Source organism: Geotrypetes seraphini, chromosome 3 (genome assembly GCF_902459505.1).
Source record: "Geotrypetes seraphini chromosome 3, aGeoSer1.1, whole genome shotgun sequence".
NCBI classification, from domain to species: domain Eukaryota; kingdom Metazoa; phylum Chordata; class Amphibia; order Gymnophiona; family Dermophiidae; genus Geotrypetes; species Geotrypetes seraphini.
The window spans coordinates 283,360,175-283,380,553 of NC_047086.1; the positions used below are offsets into that span (position 1 = coordinate 283,360,175).

Below are 20,379 nucleotides of genomic sequence, written 5' to 3' on the forward strand. Positions count from 1 at the left end.
GCTGGTCTGTGTCCATTTTGTTCCAGAGGTGAGAGACTCTTCCCGCCCGGTGGAAATTTTTTTTTTTTTTTCTTCAGTCTGGGGTTTCTGCGACTCTTCCATTCCTTTCTTCCTGGGCAGGGGTCTCTAAGGAACCAGGGCCTTGGCTCATTCTCACTTGTTGTAGCCTTGATGAGTGGTTGCCATGGGGGAGTGGGGCGGGAGCAGATATTGAAGGGGATTTTTCCTTTTGCTTTTGGGGGGCGGGAACTATTGTAGTGGTTGTGTTGTGAAAATTGATGATATTACTATTGTCCCTATGAGGCTCCCGTTACTGTTATTGTTTCTGGTGTGTATTTTTCAGCTGCTTTCATGGTTGTACTCTTGTATCATCAATAAAAATTGTTTGAACTTAAAAGAAGTTAACTCAGTTCTTGTGGGAAGCAGCGGGGACCAAGCAGGCAACTCGGTGCTCTGCTATGCCGCCAGAGAACAGAAGAGAAGGCAGCATCTGCCGTTCTCTGCGGAAGTGGCGGGGACCAGGCAGCCAGCAACCCTTCTGCGCCGCTCTCAGCAAGTGAGGCACCAGAAGCTTTTTTAAAAAGGTACGCACAGGGGGGGAGAGGAGGAAGCGGGCTGGGGCCTGCCTGCCGCTTGCCTTCTGTCTGGGGAGTGAGGAAGGAGATGCCGGGGCCTGCCTGCTGCCTGCCTGTGTCGGAGAGAAATGGGCCTGCCTGGAGGGAGAGGCTGGGGAATAACCAGAACGGTGCGGTGCTTCCCATAGCACTGGAAAAAACATGTCCCATCTCATGCGTGCTGCTATAAACTGGCACCTGCACAATCAGCTCCACATGGCCGTGACAAACACTGACGAAAGAGAGCCTCGGAATAAACAGGACTACTACTGCTGCACTGAAACTCAACAAGGAGAACAAGTGCGAGCATGAAATCGAACCGCTACTGCCGCACTGTAACCAACAAGGAAACCAAGCGCATGCATGCAAAGGGCGGGAAAGTCCCTCAACAGATTTCTAGTCATAAAAACTTAGCCTCAATAAAATATCCATTCCTTAAACGTATGTTGACCAAACCCACAGTACTAAGACTCCCAAACAGAACCTGAAGTTCAAACAACAGTAAAAAAAACACATACATACTCACAAGTTTGTTGTTGGGGCCGGTTGAGGCCAGTTAGAGCTGGATGTGCAGAACTAACAGAGTAGAATGTAGCAACTGTGGTCTCTCTTTTTTTTTTTTTATAAACAGAGAGGGGAAAGAAGAAAAAAATCGAGACCCAGTCAGACCCTCTAGCAATGGAGGGAGGGTGAGGCAGGGACCTGGGGGGCCCAGGTGTAACCCCTAAAGCCGGCATTGTTCAGCTGGACACCCCTGTCTCACTGAGGAGAAAATCTCAACAGGAGAAACAGAATGGCAGTCTCACTAATGAGAAACCTCAACAGGAGAAAATAAAGTTCCAGTCACGATCAGAATCCAGGAGCTATTCAAATAGCAACCATTACATGCTGGGAGATAGAGCATACTGGAGATACAGGAGGAGTGCCAGCCAATAGGACCACCTGTTAATCGGTTTCTCTATCTCCGCCTGAGAAAACCCAATTGTTTGGGATCCTTGGGACAGGTTTGTAATCAGAGGATAAAGTGCTCAAATATTAAAAGAAAAAAAAAATACTTTTGACATGAGAATTACTTTACTCAAATAGATAACCATTCCTTGTCTTTAATTAAGCCCTTCCTATTGATCCATCTTTAAGACTCTAACCCTTGGATTCTGTAACTGGCGCCCTTGTCGGTGGATGCATTAAAAGTGGTTGCTGATTGCATGTCAATCGCATGCCAGCGTCAGTTGCAGAATCGTGCCTAGACAGCTAAGATAGGTGGATGAAATGCAGACCCAGAGAACCCAGGCTTACATTTCAGCTGCCTATCTATGCCGCAGGATCCTAAAGTCAGCCCACAGCTGATCATGGCAGGGAAATTTATCCCTGATCGGCTGAGCCAGCAGGACTCCCCGAAGCTGAGGCTTTGTTCTGCTCCATTGCCCCAGGTACTATATACCGGTAGTTAGATTGTAAGCCGGCCGGAACACGTAGAGAAAATACTCAGAGTACCTGCTAAAATAACTGTACACTGTCTTGAATGTCTCAAAGGTATGGTGGTATATAAAATAGATCACAGCTAAAAACGGCAGGGGAAAAATAGATTAGAAGCCACACAAATTACTGCTATGACTCATAAAAGCTCCTCTATTTTTAAAATCTTACTTTTATTTTTTCTATTTTGAAGAATTTAAACTGTACAAACTGTCCCCCAGGTGGGTACTATTCAAAAGTGACTAACTGCTACTTTAACAGAAACTCTTCTCACCTAGAACACAAAACTGCTATTAAAAATTCAGAAAGGCAACAAGAGCCCGATACTTCATTTTTGTTATTGCTTTCTCTATTTCTTCCAAAACAACTGCCCTGCTTATTTTTTTGCTTTATCTGTATACAGATTAACTCATGGACTATTTAACTGGCAGCAAAGAAATGGCATCATAGATTTATCCAGAAAAAACTCTTGGGAATATATATATAAACACTGGGTAGATCCAAATGCTGTACAACACCCCAAAATAATTATAGATCACCTACTAAAAGGGTTATATAATTTATCATTGATTAATACCGGAAGTGCTCAGAACCTTATGGTAGAAAGACCGCAAACGGGGACTAGCCCCTAAATGCGGGCCCCTTGGTCAATCACTGCACTTATTTGGTATCAATGTTAATTGAACATGTCATACTCGTAAATTGAATTGTCTTATTAAACTGTATCAAATCTTTAGCACTAATACTATTAGAACTAGATAAAGAAACTATGATTAAGTCAGTTATAGAGATCTATCATATCTCCCGAGTCATCTCTTCTCCAATCTGAAGAGCCCTAGCCACTTTAGCTTTTCCTTATAGGGATGTTGTCCCATCCCTTTTATCATTTTTGTCATTCTTCTCTGTATCTGTTCTAATTCCGTTATATCTTTTTTTGAGATACGGCGAACAGAATTGTGCATAGTATTTTATGTGTGGCCGTACTATACAGTGAGGAATGCCTCTGAGGTATACTAGGGAGGGATAGATGTTGGATGCAGGGGGGTGAGGGGAACCCTGTATTTTATATAACTATGGGCGGGGATACACTTTGGTAAAAGGGACTCAGTCTTGTGGATATAGCACCGACAATGGTTCAGAAGAAACCTTGGCATATGATTAAGAGTTCCCCCTACTACAAAATAGGCGATTCCAAGTAAGTATTTTGGAGGTCATTTACTATACAGTGTGTGTAATTTACAATGCCTCCTGTCTGCTTGAAAACAAGGTGTCTATGATCATATCTTTTCTCCCATCAGAAATCACAATTTCCAGATGTGTGTACAGATGAACACAAACCCAACCCAGGGTTATTCAAGATTTATATTCAAAGATGTATTAAAATGTTATGTAAATGAGGGCAATGCTAATTTTAATTCTCTTTTTTTTTAGGGGGACGGGGACAGACGGGGCAAGGATGAAGCTATTCCTCAAATGTTATGGCTTCTGTAGTGATTTTGGCAAGACAACTTCTTATTTCTTGTTATAACACCATACTTGAAGACACGACACTTGAGGTGCTGTAACTGCTTGGTGTTATCTACAATCGGCTCTGAATGAGTGCAATAATGATGCAGCAGGGCTCTGCTCTTCTTCCCACATGGAGTCTCAGCACTAATTAAATAAAATGAAGGGTCTTTAACAAGTCACTATGTTTGCAAGAAAAAAGAAGCACTTCTTTTTGTAATTGAATAGATGCTCCCTTTATTGACCCAGTGTAGCTTCCTAAAATAGTTTACGAAATAAGCAGTTACAGAAAAGCTGGCACAGACCAGCTGAGAAGGGCTATCTACTGTCACTGCTATGGATTCAAGGAAGCATGCAAAAAGACCCCCACAGACTCCTCCATTTCACAGCTTCTTAGCACCAAACCTAAGAGCGTGGGTTGAGGTATGCCTCTTTAGCAGGGCACAGGCCAGTTTATCTATAATGCTTGCTCCCGATAAACTTTCTTTAGGAGAAAGGAGGGTTCCAGGCTTTCTCAATTCGATCCTGGAATAATCCTTTGCCAGTCAGGTTTTCAGGATATCCACAATGAATATGCATGAAAGAGATTTGCGTACAATGGAGGTGGTATATGCAAATAAATCTCATGCATATTCATTGTGGATATCCTGAAAACTGGACTGGCAAGGGGGTACCTCCAGGACCGACTTGGGAAGCACTGCTCTACTCCACTGGAATCAACTCTTGCTTGCTCATACATTAGAAATGGCTTATAAAATTACCCTCAAAAGTGTACAATTATGCCATTATGGCACAAACCACCCACTAGTTGCGTATCATTTAGAAGGACAAGAACTGAAAACTGTTAAGAAAGATCTTCTCCGATAACTTGAAGTAGCTTATTCATGTTAAAAAGGTAGGGTGGAAACATCTGAACACTCAGGTGCTTCTCAGAAATTTTAGAGACCAAGGAAAACATGGCAGACCTTTCCTCTACAACTTTTTTGTCTACCATTTTCATGAGTTCTAGAGGGCATTTTATTTTACTTTTTTGCATATTTTGTTCTGCTTTTTTCACTTTCACAAATTTTGTCTTTGCTTTCCCTTCTCAAGGGCTGGCTCAAGAGATTATGGTGCCCTGGCCCGTGCAATTGGCCAATGAAGCTGCACCCAGCCGGATCCAGGCAGTAGCATCAGACTGGTCATAACATAGCACTGGGCGTCTGGCATTCATTAGCACCGGTGCCCTGGGCCAGAGCCTCACCTGGTCCATAGGTTAAGCAGGCCCTGTCCCTCTCCTACCTTTCTCTTCAGCCCATTTATGATTATGTGCTAGCCCCAAGCTACAGAAACTATTGCCTTTTTTCCAGATCTTAGACTGCAGCAGCAGAATCCATTTGGCTCAGGACAATGTTGAGCCCAAATTCTTTAGGTATCTAAGCAACATGTACCTGGGATTTTCGCTAGCCACCAGGAAAGCTTGTGAATGTAAGTATGTAGATGTATGATCTGCAAAGAAAAAGGAGGTAACACTGCCCTTGTATAAATCACTACCGAGACCCTTCTTTGAACATGCTACTTAGTCCTTAAGACCATGACTTCACAACAAAACGGAATGGATATAACAAGTTTCAAGTTTTATTAAAAATTTGTTAAATTGTCTTTACAAAGTTTCTAGGCAGTGTACAGTTTAAAAAAACAACCAAACAACAGGTTATTTTACAAATGACCTATACATAAAGTAATACAAATAGGACATACAAACTTGCAGATTCAGTAACAGTTAAAAAAAAAAAAAAAGACTGAAAGACACTAAAATTGTGTTCGCTACCAGCTTGAAAATAAGGTGTTTGTTTTCATATATCTTCCACCCACCCCCCTCCTTCAGCATATTATAACAATTTTCAGATTCATGTACAGATTACATTACATTTAGAGATTTCTATTCCGCCATTACCTTGCGGTTCAAGGCGGATTACAAAAGAGATAAAAAACGGTGGGTTACAATGGAAGAACATGTGTCCTTTCTAGAGAAGTAAAGAGTGGGTTATGTAGTTTCTGTGTGGCGGGAAGAGGGAGGGAGAAAGGAGGGTAAGTTTGAAGTTAGGGCTGTTTCAGGAATTTCTTGAAGAGGATAGTTTTTATTTCTTTTCTGAACATCTTGTAGTCTTGCGTCGTTATCAGTAGATTGGAGATTTGGTTATCTAGTTCAGTGTTTTTCAACCTTTTTTAGGCAAAGGCACACTTGTTTCATGAAAAAAATCACGAGGCACACCACCATTAGAAAATGTTAAAAAATTTAACTCTGTGCCTATATTGACTATATATAAAGTAATTCACTTGAGTGCCACCGCCGCCATCGGGAACAGGCCGGCGCCAAGTTCTCCCTGCTTCTCTTCCCCGCGGGGCCGACCAACTCTCGCCACCCGTCGTCAATTCTAACGTCGGAGAGGACGTTCTAGGCCAGCCAGGCAGCGATTGGCTGGCCCAGAACGTCCTCTCCGACGTCAGAATTGACGCGAGTGGCGAGAGTTGGCCGGCCCCACAAGGGAAAAGCAGGGAGAACTTGGCGCCGGCCTGTTCCCGATGGCGGCGGTGGCACTCAAGTGGCTAAAGAGCCGCAGTTTGCCGGCCTAGGGACAACACTGGAGGGTGGCCAGCTGTGCACCCCCTTGGGACGTAAACCCGGGGTGGGGCAGACCGCCCACCCCACCCTGGTATGCCACTATCTGTACCTCACTCCCTCCCTATGACCAAAAATTCTCCTTTCTTCTATTCCCCGTGTACACAACCATCTCTTTCCCTCCCTTCCTCTCTCCAAAGTCCATGCCTTCTGTGTCCAAACACTCATTCCCTCCCCCACCTCAGCATCTCTTTCCCAAGTCCATTTCTTCTGTGTCCAAAAACGCATTCCCTCCCCCACCTCAGCATCTCTTTCCCTCCCTTCCTCTCTCCCAAGTCCATGCCTTCTGTGTCCAAAAACCCATTCCCTCCCCCACCTCAGCATCTCTTTCCCTCCCTTCCTCTCTCCCAAGATCATGCCTTGTGTCCAAAACGCACTCCCTCCCCCCTTTTGTGTTCCGTGTTTGCCTCCCAGCCCATCTTTGCAACTTTCTCAGCAAAACGAAGCTCAAGCCGCGAGGCTTGTCTTCTGCTTCCTGCCTGCCCTGCCGCGCACAAATAGCCGAACGGAAGTATTCTCCGACGTCAGCGCTGACGTCGGAGGGCAGGCTTTGCTTAAGCCCTCCCTCCGACGTCAGCGCTGACATCGGGGAACGCTTGCGATCGGCTATATGTTAGCTGCAGGGCAGGCAGGAACAGAAGACGAGCCTCGCGGCTCGAGATGTATTGAACTCCGCGGGTCCCCCGTCCAGCTCTCTCCTGTCCACGTGGGGCGGACCGCCCCTCTCCCTAGACTGTGGCCTAGGACCCTGGGGGAGCCCGGGGCCCCTGAATGCAGGACTGGTGGTACTGCCCTGATGGTGGCCCTGACCGTACGGCACACCAGGCAACATCTCGCGGCACACTAGTGTGCCGCGGAACAGCGGTTGAAAAACACTGATCTAGTTTAGCTGCTTGAGTGGCCAGGAGGCCATCGTATAGTTTTTTCCGTTTTACTTCTTTGATCGAGGGGTGTGTGAATGGGGTGTGTGTTTTTCTATGTCTGATTGAGGTGGTTTGGATGAGGTGGTTGTTCAGGTAGGTTGGGCTGTCTCCGTTTAAGGTTTTAAATAACATACAGTAGAATTTAAATAGTATTCTTTCTTGGATTGGTAACCAATGTGAGTTGATGTATGCTTCTGTAATATGGTCGTGTTTTCTCAATGAGTAGATGAGTCTCAAGAGCTGTATTTTGGATCGTTTGTAGTTGTTTAGTCATTGCAGCAGGGCAGGGAGGTAGAGGATGTTGCAGTAATCTAATAGATTTAGGATTAGGGATTATACTATAAAGTTGGAATTATGTTTTTTCAAAGAATTTCCTGACTTGTCTTAGGTTTCTCATAACTATGAAGGATTTTTGTATTGTTTTATTTATTTGTGGTTGCATGGTGCAGCATCGGTCTATAGTCATTCCTAGTAGTTTTATGAAAGTTTGAATGGGATAGTTGATTGTGTTAATTTCTATATTGGTTATGGTTGGGACTTTGTCATTTTCGAGGAGGATGAATTTAGTTTTTTCTGTGTTGAGTTTTCAGTTTGTGATCTTTCATCCAGGTTGCTACTGTTTCTAGTGTTCGGTGTAGTGTGTTTGTCATGGCGGTCTTTGGTTGATCAAAAGGTATGAGAATGGTAATGTCATCTGCATAACTGTAGGTGGTGATGCCTAGATTATCCAGGTATGTTCCGAGAGATGCAGTGTATAGGTTGAAGAGCGTAGGGGATAGTGGGATCCTTGTGGTACTCGGCAAGGGTTGGACCAAGGTTCAGATTTTTCTTTATCTGATTTTATTCTGTATGTTCTGGATTTTAGGAAGCCTTCAAACCAAGAATATACTTTGTCTGAGATGCCTATTGCATCCAAAATTTGCAGTAGGATGTTATGGTCTACCAGGTCAAATGCTGCGGTAAGATCTAGTTGTATGAGAAGCATTTTTTTTCCTTTGCTGAGATGTTGTCTGGCTGTGTCAATGAGGGAGCCTAGTAATGTCTCTGTGCTGAATTTGGATCTGAAGCCAGATTGCGTGGGGTGAAGAATATTATGGTCATCTAGATAGTTGGTGAGGTGTTTGGCTACTAGGCCTTCTGTCAGTTTGACATATAGAGGTATTGAGGCAATGGGTCTGTAGTTGGATGGTTGGTCTGTTGGTCCTTTTGGATCTTTTTTGGATTGGGGTGATGATGATTTCACTGAGGTAAGTTGGGAATAGGCCATCAGTGAGCATGGTTTGTATCCATTGCAGAAGTAGAGTACGGAATTTTGTGCTGGAGGTTGTAAGGAGATACGACGGGCAGTGGTTAAGGTCACAGGATGCGTGGCTGTACTTTTTGTAGAGTTTATTGAATTCAGACCATTGTATGTTGGGGAATTGAGACCATGTTCTGTCAGCTGCAGTTGATTCTTTATCTGTGGGAATAATTTTGAGTTCGTTTAGGTGGGATGGGGTACAATTGAGGGTGGCTCTGACATTTGTAATTTTGTTCTTGAAGTGTTCTGCTAAGAGGGTGGCTGAGGGGGGTGGGGTATTGTTAGTGGTCATGTAAGGGTTTGGTGTCTGTTAGGTCTTAATATTTTGAATAGTTTTTTTGGTATTTTGGGTTGCTGTGCATATTAGATTAGTGTGCCTATTAGATTAGTGTAATGTGTTTTTCTCTTGTCCTTTAGTAGTATTTTGTATTGTTTGTTAGTTTTTTTCCAGGCGGTTTTTGTGTGATCTAGATTGGTTTTTCTCCATTTTCTTTCTAGTCGTCTGCATTGTCTTTTAAGTAGGAGTAGCTCATTGTCAAACCACTGATCTGATCTTCTGCTGATTCTAGTTTTGGTTTGTAGTGGGGCTAGTTCATCAAGGATGTTGGTAGTCAGATTGTTCCACTGAGATGAAGTCCTTGGAGTCACAGTCCTGGATTGTTTCATCTATTTTTGTCCAAAAATTGGAGGGGGTCGATGTGTTTGCGTGAGGTGTAAGTTATTTTTTTGGGTTTAGGTATGGTTTCGTTCTTGGTCCAGTTGATGTTGAAGGTGTATGTGTAGTGGTCTGACCAGAGGGATGGGGACCAGGTTCCATTAGGTGTTTGAATTTCTGGGGAGGATGGTTGATGGGTCATGAAGGCTGCGATGTCAAGTTGGTGTCCTTTTTCATGCATGGTTTGTGGGTTTAGGATTTTAAAGGATAAGGCATTGCGAAATGCTAGACAGTCTTCTGCTGGTTTGGATGCTTGGTCTTCAAGGTGTATGTTTAGGTCTCCTAGGATGAGGTTGTATTCTGCTGTTAATGAATTTTGGTATATGAAGTTTTCAAATTCAGGTCTTACTGTGGTCCAGTTTCCTGGTGTTATGTAGCAGAGCATGCAGTTTACTGAGTTTTTTAGAGTGGTACTTGAGAGATGGCAGGCAAGGAAGTCCATTTGTGGGGTGGATGTTTTATCGAGTATATTTAGGGTTAGGGAGTCTTTTATTAAGATTGCTAGTCCTCCTCCTCTTTTTTTTCTGCAGGTCACTGTTATTTTGTATCCCTGAGGGTAAACTTCTGTTATTCTAGGATCTGGGTCTGAGGTTAACCAGGTTTCTGTGAGGAAAAGGCAGTCTAGGTTTTCGGTTTTTATCCAATTTTTTTAGGTCCTAAGGCTCTAATGTTTTAAGTAGGCACATGTTAGGGTGGTGATATCTGTTTGGAAATTGTGAGTCGTTTCAGGGTAGATGAGTGTTTTAGGAGGAGGTTGAGGTTTGGTCTTGGAAAGTGGTCTTCTTCTCCAGGCTAAGGTGATGGGATGTTGAACACTGGTTTGGTGGTTTGAGCTTCTAACTATTGGGGTTCTCCTGTTGTGGTGTTGGATTTTGTTTGCAGTGGAGCATGTGAGTGGGGCTGGTAAGTTGTTTGCTACTGTTTTCCAACTGGTAATGAGGAGGATTATCAGTAGAGTGGCCTGGGTGTATGTTTGTGGGATTAGCTTCATTTTTTTATTTTTATTTTTTGGGGGAGGGGTAGTGGGGACAAGTAGTTGGCTGTGAGAAAGTTGTTCTTCTTGTGTTGTACCTGATGGGTAGGAGTAGGAATTACTTTAGTGTAAATGCTGGAGAGAGCCTTGGTGGTGTGAGAATATATGTTGAGAGTGAAAATTGTGGTTGGGCGTAACAGTTGGGAATGAAAGCTGTGGTTGAGAGTAGCAGTTGAGCAAAACCCGACGGTACAAAGTCAAGGGGGAGGGGTGGAGCACGCTACCACACCCCGAGTGCCTTCCGCATTACTCCCGCTCTGCCTCTGCTGCTGCTCCCGGTCCAAGTAGGGAGGTGGAGAGTAGAAGTTAACAGATCAAGCAAAACCCAACGGTGCAAAGTCGAGGGGGAGGGGTGGAGTACGCTCCCAGATAAATATTTAAAGCCAACCCAGGATTATTCAAGGTTTCTCTTCAATAACTAAATAGGAAACCGGACATAGTGATAGAAGAGCAAAACACTGAAATGGTATTGATCATAGAAATTTCAGTCCCAAGCATTTATTCTGTGAATTGTACAAAAACGAGAAGATCCTCCAGTACCAAGACTGCAATCAGAGACCAAAAAAAAAAAACCAACAACAATGTAGCAGTTACAGAAATATTTCCCTTTATATTGGGGGCCACAGGTCTTGTTAAAAGGAATTTTAAAGCACACCTAGACAGGCTGCCCAAACATGTTACATTTTATAAACATCAGAGGGAAGCTCACTTTGGCATAGTGTAAGTTCTACAACAAGCATTAATAGTAAATTTGACAGACTAAATTCACACTCCACACACCCTGGCTTAAGAGTGAGGTTCATTACTGTCAGTGGCATAGCGAGGGTGAGTGCCACCCCTCTCCCACCCTCATCCATGCCCCACCCTTCACACACTCCTTCCCCCTAGCTGCAGGTCCTGGAAGTGACATCAGAGAAAGCACTGAAGCTGATGTGGGCAGCAAGTTGGTGGCTGTGCGCTAAAGTTAAAAAGGTACAGGGGGGAAGGGGAGGGACGGAAAGAAGGAGAGTGTGGTGTAGAGGTTAGAGCTACAGCCTCGTCATCACCTTGAGGTTGTGGGTTCAAACCCCATGCTGCTCCTTGTGACTATGGGCAAGTCACTTAATCCTCCACTGCCCCAAGTACATTAGACAGATTGTGAGCCCACTACAACAGATAGGGAACATGCCTGAAGTACATGTATGTAAACCGCTTTGAATGTGGTTATAAAAACTACAAAAAGGCAGTATATAAGTCCCTTTCCCTTCTTAGGGTACAAGTAAATTATTCACTTGATATAAACCATATGTTTCAAAGATGCTTATCCCACTTGTTAATGTGTGATGGAATATCACTAAGCAGACGCAAATGGACCTTCTGATTAGCTAGAACCTGAATGTTACAGAGTAATACTTTTAAAACCAATAGGAGAAAATATATTTTCACTCGTAGCATAGTTAAGCTCTGGAACATGTTGCCAGAGGATGTGGTAAGAACAGTTAATGTAGCTGGTTTTAAAAATGGTTTGGACAAATTCCTGGAGGAAAAGTCCATAGCCTGCTGTTGAGACAGACATGGGACGGTAGCATGGAATGCTGCTACTATTTGGGCTTTTGCCAGGTCTGGCCTCTGAAGATGGGATACTGGGCTAGAAGGATCATTGGACTGACCCAGAAAGACTATTCTTATGTCACTGTAGAAGTTGATAAGCTAAATGTATTTTGTTTTGTTTACCAATATGATTGTGTACCTATAACCTACACCCTCCCCCCTGTAATTGTTACCCCTGAAATTTATGTTGTGCTATATTTTAAATTATTTATGTAGATATGTAATCCGCCTAGAAACCAATTGATAGTGTGGAATATAAATGCTTCAAATAAATAAATTTTTATACACTTTTACCAAACAAAGGGCTCCTTTTACAAAGGTGCGCTAGCGTTTTTAGTGCATGCACCGGATTAGCGCGTGCTACCTGAAAAACTACTGCCTGCTCAAGAGGAGACGGTAGCGGCTAGCGCACGCTATTCCACACGTTAATGCCCTAACGTACCTTTGTAAAAGAAGCCTGAAATCTCCTTATGCAAACTTTAAACACACGCTTTCTCCAGCGTGCCAAAGTTTGTACAGACTTTTCAAGTTCTGTTCCCACACCAGGACATGGCAATCTGTGTTTTATAAGCATTCCCTCAGCACATTCTTTTCTAGTTTATTTTTGTTCTTAAAATATCTGTTCAGAGTTTCTGAAAGCTTGCAGGCCTAGCCTGTCATCAGAAGCTGTGCTGCAGCCATCTTAAAGTTATGATGCAACAGGTGTGAACAGATGCCTTAAGAGAAAATGAATGTAAAATAACACAGGTATGTTGTCCTGTTGGCTGCTTAATCCACAGCATACCAAAGAATTTGACAGAAAAAGTATCACAAATTATAGACTAGTAGCATCTGTACATCTTTTTGTGAAGATCATGGGAGGCATTGTCTCTAAACAACTTTCAGAGTATTTGGATTTACGTAATATTGTACATTGATTGCAACCTGTCTTTAGCACTGAGATGGTATTGGGGAAAATTGAACTCAGAAATTAGATCATAGACCAGCAGGGATATGTGGTAAATGGATTCTTGAGCAATCCTTTTCTTTTAAAGCATTTTCAGTTTGGAATTTGGGGTACAGATAGGAGTAGAGGTAAGGTTATAGGGACAGGATTAGAGGTAAATTATAAAATTAGTCAGAGACCACTGTTCAGGCAGTGGGCCTGATGGGCCGCAGCGGGAGCGGACCGCTGGGCAGGATGACCCTCTGGTCTGCCCCAGCGGAGGCAACTTCTTATGTTCTTATGAATTATATTCCAGTAGGGATCTGAACCCTTAAATTTTGTTTCATTGTAGTCTTAAATCTTTTTACCGTATTTTAGTAATTTTCTGAGTTAGTTTTGTTTGTATTTATTTTGTAAACCACTTTGAGATCCCAGTGCGAGGATAGAGGTGGTATAGAATCTGTTGAATAGAAAAGAATGCAAGACGTACTTCTGGCTCAATTTGATCTGGCCTCAGCATTTGATGTTGCGGATCATGGGTTGTTACTATATCGACTGCAAAAATAGGTATTACAGAACTGATGTTAAATTGGTTTGAAGGCTTTCTAAACTCTAAGAACGTAAGAATTGCCACTGCTGGGTCAGACCAGTGGTCCATCGTGCCCAGCAGTCCGCTTAGTGCCCTGAGACTAGCCTTACCTGCGTATGTTCCGGTTCAGCAGGAACTTATCTAACTTTGTCTTGAATCCCTGGAGGGTGTTTTCTCCTATAACAACCTCCGGAAGAGCGTTCCAGTTTTCTACCACTCTCTGGGTAAAGAAGAACTTCCTTATGTTTGTACGGAATCTATCCCCTTTTAACTTTAGAGAGTGCCCTCTTGTTCTCCCTACCTTGGAGAGGGTGAACAACCTGTCTTTATCTATTAAGTCTATTCCCTTCTAGATCACATAGAGTGAAAATGATGGGGACCTTCTCTGATTACTGGAAGACAGTTTGTAGAGTCCCTCAGGGCTTCCTGCTGTCACCAATATTATTCATTATTTTTGTTTCTAGTTTGGGGAAAAAAATTGAGGGATTGGGCTTGAAATCTTGAATCTGACAACTTCATTACATTTATTGTAGGGGAGTTATTCTTGAGGATTTAGCAATATGTAGAAACAGTTTAACCTCACATTAAACATATTTATATTTTTTACATTAGTATGCATGATTGGTGTGCATTTTTGTTGCTTTTAGTAATTTATTAGTGCTGTCCTTTTATTTTGTATGCAATGTTTAAAGTATGCTTATTATATATCACATTTCTTGATATGCATATCTAATCTAATCTAATCTAAACCTTATATACCTTGTATACCGCATCATCTCTACATTCGTAAAGCTCGACACAGTTAACAAGAGTTAGGGTAGAAAGGAACTCCAGTGGAGGGAAGAGGCAAAATGAAGAGAAAATTTAGAGGACTAGAATAACCAGTTTGGCTCCTATAGCCAAACCCACCGCCCCATCACTGTTTATAACTTATTTTGAAAAAGAGCTTGAAAAAGAACATACTGTTCAAATGCTCAACTAATTTTCAATGGCAAAGAGAGAAAGAAGTTCCCACTTAATTTTCAACTGTGTATGCATTATTTTGTATATGTTTTTAATTGATTAGTGCTGCCTTTGTTCTTTTATTCATTGATGCATATATGCTTATTGCTATTTTTGTCATTTTCATATGCTTATGATATATTTCCAATTTTATTGATTTTTATGCATATATATGTATATATTTGTTTCATTTATTAGTTGTGTGTCTTTTGATTTGTAGACTCCTGAAGCAGGCCGGTTTGGCTGAAACATGTACATGTCGAGTCATTGAGTCTGAACAAATAAGAGACTTGTGAAATAAAATCGAGTCCACCAGTCTTGATTGGACACTCCTTGCTTTATAAAATAAACCCACCAGGATGTTTGGAAAAAAAAAAAAAACCAACAACCACCCAATTGGGCAGGAAAATCAAATCGAAAAATCGATTCAATAGGCTGAATTTAATCAATTTTTTTTCCTGAATCGGGCAGCACTAGCAACCACAATGTTCAAGTAGGCAAAGTTCAATTTGAAGCCCTGAAGAGTGTGTATTTTGACCTGGCTGATGGCAGGCCAGTTTTATGTACCTGCTAGAGAGAAAAATATCCAGCAAATACACATAAAGCAGTCATCTTGACTTAGGGCTAAATTTACTAAGCAAACCCATCGTTTACCAATCGGTTTGCGACCCCTTTGTGACCCGATTTTCCCTGTGACCCAATTTACTAACCTGTGTACCGATCAGATTCCGATCCATGCATTCAAATGAGGGGATACGGCATGCAAAGTAGGCAGGGACGCGATTCACTAAACGTCCTGCCAACCCTGAAATAAATCTGCTCTCTGGCTCCCCAGCTCTCCTGCTCTCTACCGCCCTTCCCTGCAGTACGAGCCCATGGTTTTAACCCGCTTTAAACCCGTGGCTCGCACTGTAAGGAATGGGGGCAGAGAGCAGGTGAGTTGGAGCCAGTAAAAATTTTTTTTTAAAAACCCCAAAAATAAACAGACAGCAAACCACATGCACAGACCATCTACAGGAAAAGTAAATGGTCTGCACATGCGTCGGTATTGCTACCTAGCGATCCATGTCGGCGGATAGGGGTGTGCCTCCGTTCGCCCCCATTAGAATATTTTGGCTTCCAGGATCAATCGGCCCTGCCCGGATAGGACACAGATTGGTCACGATTGGGCAGGTTAGTGACACAAATGAAGTGACAGAATTTTAACAATCACCTACTACTACTCCCCATAAGAATAACAGAACTCCACTATGTCAACAGGAAATTGCATTCCCACCCATAACAAATTAACCTGTTCAGTGTGCTGAAGATAAGCACTGAGAGCAAAAAGAGGATGGTAACATGGAGATCTGCCTTAATCCTCCCAAATAGTATCATCTACTTGAACCTTGGAGAGGAAGCCCACTTTTCACAATTTTAGTCTCAAAGGTCTCTCTTCCTTTCCATTTTGATCTTGGAGTAAAAGCTGGATTGTTTACAAGATTGCAGCTTTCCATTGCTTTTCATACCATTCTCCTCTCTGTCTGCCCCAGACAGTATGGCCCAAAAATGGAATATTTACTCGTTATGAAAAATAGAACATAATATAAGAACATAAGCAGTGCCTCCGCCGGGTCAGACCATAGGTCCATCCTGCCCGGCAGTCCGCTCCCGCGGCGGCCCAAACAGGTCACGACCTGTCTGAATCACCAGAAGGGGCTCCCTTGCCACCTTGGTTTCTCATTGAAGTCCTATCTTCCCATCGTAGTCCTAACCCTCCGGTCTTGCACATGCACGACCTGTTGGGTTTCTATACTTATTACCTGGTTAGCTTTCTATACTTGTGTTATATCCCAGCTCCTCCCTCAGTATCCCACGATCCCTTTATCCCTCAGGAATCCGTCCAATCCCTGTACCGTACTCTGCCTGATCACTTCCTCCGGTAGCGCATTCCAAGTGTCCACGACCCTTTGGGTGAAAAAAAACTTCCTTGCATTTGTTTTGAACCTATCTCCCTTCAGTTTCTCCGAATGCCCCCTTGTACTTGTTGTCCCCTTCAGTCTGAAGAATCTGTCCCTATCCACCCTCTCTATGCCCCTCATGATCTTGAAGGTCTCTATCATATCTCCCCTGAGCCTCCTTTTTTCCAGAGAGAAGAGCCCCAGCCTATCCAACCTCTCGGCGTATGGGCAGTGTTCCAGCCCTTTTACCAGTTTCGTTGCTCTCCTTTGGACTCTCTCAAGTACCGCCATGTCCTTCTTGAGGTGTAGCAACCAATACTGAATGCAGTATTCCAGATGTGGACGCACCATCGCTCGATACAATGGCATGATGACTTCCCGCGTCCTGGTTGTTATGCCTCTCTTTATGATGCCCAGCATCCTGTTGGCTTTTTTCGAGGCTGCTGCGCACTGTGAAGATGGCTTCAGTGATGCATCCACCAGCACACCCAAGTCTCTCTCAAGTCTGCTGTCTCCCAACAATGCCCCCCCCAATTTGTAGTTGAACAACGGGTTCTTTTTCCCTATATGCATGACCTTGCATTTTTCCACGTTAAAGCGCATTTGCCATTTGTTTGCCCAGTCTTCCAGCTTGTCCAGGTCCCTTTGCAGGTCCTCACACTCCTCCCTGGACCTAACTCTACCGCAGTTTGGTATCGTCTGCAAATTTTATAACCTCGCACTTTGCCTCCTTTTCCAGGTCATTGATAAATATGTTGAAGAGTAACGGCCCCAGCACCGATCCCTTGGCACACTGCTCATGACTCCCCGCCAGTCAGAATATTGGCCCTTCACTCCGACCCTCTGCAGTCTACCCGACAACCAGTGCTTGATCCATCTGTGCACATCCCCTCCCACCCCGTGGTTCCACAGCTTCCTAAGCAGCCTTTCATGTGGCACCTTGTCAAAAGCCTTTTGAAAATCGAGGTAAATGATGTCTATGGGTTCCCCATTGTCCACCCGACTGCTTATTCCCTCAAAAAAGTACAGAAGGTTCGTTAGGCACGACCTTCCCTTACAGAATCCGTGCTGGCTTGTTCTCAGTAGGCCATTCCTCTCGATGTGCTCGCAAATGCCGTCCTTGATCATAGCTTCCACCATCTTCCCTATAATTGAAGTCAGGCTCACCGGCCTGTAGTTCCCGGGGTCACCCCTCGATCCCTTCTTGAAGATAAGGTGTGACATTCGCCAATTTCCAGTCCTCTGGTACCTCACCAGTTTTCAAGGATAGGTTGCAAACATGCTGGATTGTGCCCGCTATTTCTTGTCTTAGTTCCTTCAGAACCCTTGGGTGGATCCCGTCCGGGCCCGGTGATTTACCGCATTTTAACCTGTCTATCTGTTTGAGGACATCCTCCTTACTTACCTCTATGTGCTCTAATGTGCTCCATGTGAGAGTAGTAACAACTGTAACAAAAAGATGGTAACATGCAGTAACAAAAAATATATTTTTGCTCAAATATGACAAATCCTCAAGGTAGTCTTAAGATACATGATGAAATCAAACATTTACTAACATGAAGATCCTGCCTGTTAAAACATGTTCCTTTTGTCATCTTCATGAAAGCACTTCTCATGATGTTGTTTCATTCAGGCCACCAGGCCTTGTATTTCTTTGTTACAGTGTTTGCATTTTGTATGCATGGCTGCTTTTACCATAGATAGAGGAACTTCATTAAAATATTCCCAAACTGGGTCTTTTTTTACAGCCTGCTGTCATAAGGTTGTTGGGGTTTTTTTTTTTACTCCCATGTAAAATTTAGGCATGGATCCCACACCTAAATTTATACACATAAACCTGTAATTATCAGCAATAATTAGCTTGTTATTCAATGACTGCCACACAATTTGGGTATATGACCAAAACTGTGCATGCAATTTTTAGCGCTTTTTATAGAATTAGGAGAAAAAAATCCACTATTCTCTAGTTTTATAAACTGTAGAGGTTAAAATAAAATAGGAGATTTATTGAAACAACTTTCTAATCTCCCAAAATTATTTGGTTTTATTTACATCTTATTGCTTATTTATAAAGCAAACGACAACAAAAAAAAAAAAAAAAAGGAAAGGATCTAAGTTCCACACACCAATCGAGAAACTCCAAAACTAAAGAAAAATGGAACTCTCGTTTCCTGATGTCTCAGGAAAAACAGATGAATGAATGCCAATCATTTGGCATAGCTTGTCTTGGATTGACTTGTCCCTATTCATTTGTGTGAATTTTATGTTTGGAAACTTGAATATATCTAATAAACTTGGCTTTCATTCATCTGTTTTGCCTGAGACATCCGAAAACTAAAGTTCCATTTTTCTTTTGTTTTGGAGTTTCTTTATTACTTATTCAGACATTACCAGCATTCATACTGCTAACACCCTTACCAAAAACATAATTATTAGTGGGAACAAGGACAGAAGAAATATTGTAAATAAAATAATGGGTATTTGTTATAAGTAGTACTAAAATAGACTAAATGTTTTTGTGGTCATTCTTTGGAATATTTCTTAATGATCCAGATGTAGTTATTCAAAAAGTGCAGATACAACATTCAGTTATAATTGCTGGCTCTGAGCTTTAGAGCCGCCCTGAACCTCACATTCCAGACACAAATGGTCTTTCCATTTTACAGATGTCCCAGCAACATTTGTGTCTGTTGTGTGAGGTTCAGGGCGGCTCTAAAGCTCAGAGCCAGCATTACTGTTCTCATATCCTGTCATGAAACAGTGCAAGGGATCAGCATTCACTGCTCTGCAAAAAGCATGTGTCAGTTGGTTCTTTTAGCCATCGAATGTCAGCAAATATTCAGAAAGGATACAGAACAAAAACAGTGGTTGCAATGCTTCTGTATCGATCCATGATACGAGCACTGTGTGCCGATCAGGTCACCACATCTCAGAAAAGGTTCAGAGAAGGGTGACTAAAAGGAATACAGGCTTGAATGGTTAGGGCTCTTTAGATGGGAGAAAAGATGACAAAGGACTTTGGTTAAGCAAGCTTTCTCTTGAAGATTATTATTTTATCATCGTTTCTGCAGTTTTTGTGTATGTTTTATTGTACTCCCGTGCAGAATTATGGGATGAAGTGGGTAAAAAAATTTTAAATAAATAAATAAAGGATAAAAGATTACAAAATGACGACTCTTGTGCAAGGGAATGATTACTTATTTTCAACAGAACTGGGACTAGAGGACACTCAATGAAACTAACTCAAGTGCTTCTCAATCTTATTGTGCCTGTGTCGGTATGATAGTGGCCAAATAAAATTGTGTGGACCCCTCCTGGATGTATAGAATAATGATGTACCTTTGGAGACCCCACCCAAGTTGTGACCCAAAGAGCAGGCTTTGGGACTCCATTTGGAGTTCCGGCCTATAGTTTGCCAAGCTCTGAACTAATTGGTAGCAGACTTAAAATAAATTTAAGAAAGTGAGTGGGGGGTTTTTCAGTCAACACAGAAAATGCAATCAAACACGATGTCAGCACTATTAGCCGTATCATATGTAATTTGAATATTCTTTCCATGCTGCCTATTATGGCATCATTTGGTTGTACAGTGCTGGTATTTATCATATTTCTGCTATATGATTGCTTTACAGTGTTGTTAAATGTTTATATTTCTGATCCTGTATCATGTTTGACTATAAGAAATAAGACTATCTGCCATCTCCAAAATTTACTTTTACCAAATGTACTTATGCTTAAATCCAAATAACTAACTAACTAATTTAGCGGCATAAAAAAAAAAGATTTGATTAAGTTTCTAGATGTCATATCCATTAAGCATTAGCTAGCGAGACACCTCCCATACTTCAGAAGTAAGCAGCAAGGAATGGGTTTTTGTATCTGAGAATCTGCCAGTTTCCAAGAGATCAGGTCAGGGTCAGGTCTTGATTTTGATGAACCACTGGCCTGAGTCAACATGGCTCTCTCTCTCTGCTCTTAAAGGGGTCACATTGCTCCTAGTCAAAATGACAGATTTTTTTTTTACCAGGGAAAAAATGTGATGTATACTTCATTATTCATTCAATTGTACTTTTCTAGGATTTGAAGTGCTTCTACTACAGTAAC

The 20,379-nt window shown here is 42.4% G+C and overlaps 1 protein-coding gene across 1 annotated transcript in view; it reads right to left on the bottom strand.

Moving 5' to 3' along the window:
• C3H1orf198 (chromosome 3 C1orf198 homolog) overlaps nt 1-20,379 on the bottom strand; it is an 84,223-nt gene that overhangs the window by 56,155 nt on the left and 7,689 nt on the right. The gene's annotated exons all lie outside the window — the stretch shown is intronic.